Source organism: Bactrocera tryoni, unplaced genomic scaffold (genome assembly GCF_016617805.1).
Source record: "Bactrocera tryoni isolate S06 unplaced genomic scaffold, CSIRO_BtryS06_freeze2 scaffold_7, whole genome shotgun sequence".
Classification (NCBI taxonomy): Eukaryota; Metazoa; Arthropoda; class Insecta; order Diptera; family Tephritidae; genus Bactrocera; species Bactrocera tryoni.
The window spans coordinates 21,528,969-21,531,284 of NW_024396366.1; positions in this window are offsets into that span (position 1 = coordinate 21,528,969).

Sequence of the window (2,316 nt, forward strand, 5' to 3'; positions counted from 1 at the left end):
ATTTCGTCGCAGTTTTCCTGGCCGTCCGGCGCCTACTGGTGAAACACTGCGACGTTTAGCCGCTCGCCTCGAAGAGACTGGCACAACACGAAATGGTGCCAGGCGTGGCAGACCCAGAAGTAGCCGTTCTGTAGAGAATATTGCTGCTTTTGCCGAGGATGTTATGGAAGCGCCGTCGACATCGACCAGTCGACATGCCACGCAAATAGGGATCGATCGACGGTGTTTGCAGCGAATTTTGGTAGAAGATTTGAAGATGTTTCCGTACAATGTCCAAATCAGCTGTTAGCTGCTAACCGCCAATAGCGTCTAACATACGCTCAAGCCATCCTTAATCACCACCAAGAGGAATATGATTTTTTATCAAAACTAATCATGATGAGGCCCATTTCCATCTTAGCGGGTACGTAAATAATAAAAATCTACGCTTCTGAGACACTGAAAATCCGCGTGTAACCCAAGAGGAGCAATTACACCTTTCAAATTTCCTTGGAAATACCCTAAAAAAAAATCCCTGAAAATTTTAGCCCTTAATATTAACACTAAAAACTGTACCAAGGCATGTAAAAATTTTCCATAGAAAATACACTACTATCGTGATTTTTTATCTTTAAATTCCTACAGATCAGAGGTATTTTATGGCATCGCTTTAACTTTAGATGCATATTTCTCAAAAATTTTCACTCTACAAAAGTGCCCCGTGCTACAAAGTCGTAACTCATACCAGCGAGGTAGTACGGGGCTCTAAACCTGACTTTTCCACGAAATTCGCATTTTTTTTGTATATATTTCGTAAATGACAAGAGCTATAGAAAAAATGTATATGACAAACTCGAGAACTATTAATGATAGCGATTTCGACCTCGGACCTTTTCTGTAAAATATATAATATAAATAAAAAGATATGAACAACCCTGGCTAGGTCATGTCGTCCAAATGGATGAAAATACTCCAGCTCTAAAAGTATTCGATGAAGAAGCAGAGGAAGACCTCCACTCCGTTGTTGATGCATTTGGTATCTGAAATTGGTGCCAAATTGCGAAGAGAAGAAATGATTGGCACGCTGTTAACCGCGTAAGTGGTAGTTTACGCCAGAAAAGAAGAAGACAAAGTTTCTCTCTGCAAGAACATGGTTTAAAGGAAATTTTTAATAAACTGGAAAATAATACGGTTTGAAAATACAGTTAGATAAATGCAATTTTTGCTGCTAAGAAACAAAATTCTTAGGATATGTACTTATTTCCGAAGGTTTTAAGACAAACCCTGAGAAGATTATAAGCGTATTGGATCTAAAGTTACCAAGAACACAAAAAACAATTAAATTGTTTCTAGAAACTACGGGCTATTACCGTAAATTTATAAAGGATTTTTCTGACCCAATATTAAAAAATGAATTCCAATGCTATTGTGAAAGACCGCTATTACATAAATTCGTTTTGGAAATTAAAGAGGTTTTTGACTGAAATAATCAATTTCTAAAAGAAATTTTCTTTGACAACGGATGCTAGTATTTTTGTAATCGGTGCAGGATTGTAATTATTCAGTAGGATAGTCAGCGATGCTAGTAGGATATTAAATGATCACGAGAGAAACAAACAACTTAATTACCAATTTTAAATGAGTTAAGCCTCCACCCACTCTACCCTGAAAAACTAGCACAACTGCTTTATTAAGCTCCATTCACCACAGCTGATAACACCACAACACGAGACCAACACAACTCACCATGCCTATACACCAACAAACTCATCAAAAAGGATGGACAACGGAAAGGCGGACACATTTCGTTACACATCTTATCAACATTCTCTTTTCGACTTTCACTTATACTAGTATACTGCCCCGCGCTAACATCTCGCTACTCTACCGCGATCATCCAATTCAAACACGATCTTCGAAGACACGATCACCAACGCCGGCAAGTCGGAATTCGCCGACTTTTATGCTTATTAAAAATATAAAATATTAATATTAAAAATATAAAATGTTTAAAATTTCGCTGATTAACTGAAACTTTTAAGATACCAACCAAATGTATTTTATTTTAATAAAATTATTCTATGTACATTTTGTAGCGTTTTATTCAATCGAAATAGAGCTTTTGGCCATTGTGTGGTCAATAACATACTTTAGACCTTATCTCTATGTCGTACAGTTCAATTTGCAACTGACCACCAACCACTTATATTTTTACATGCAAATATATATTATATATTAAAGTTAGGGAACAAACAATATTTTCAAGGAACAAAATAGCAGATTTTCTTAGTCGAATAAATGCCAAAACAAAGGAAATAAACGTTATAAATAACCAGG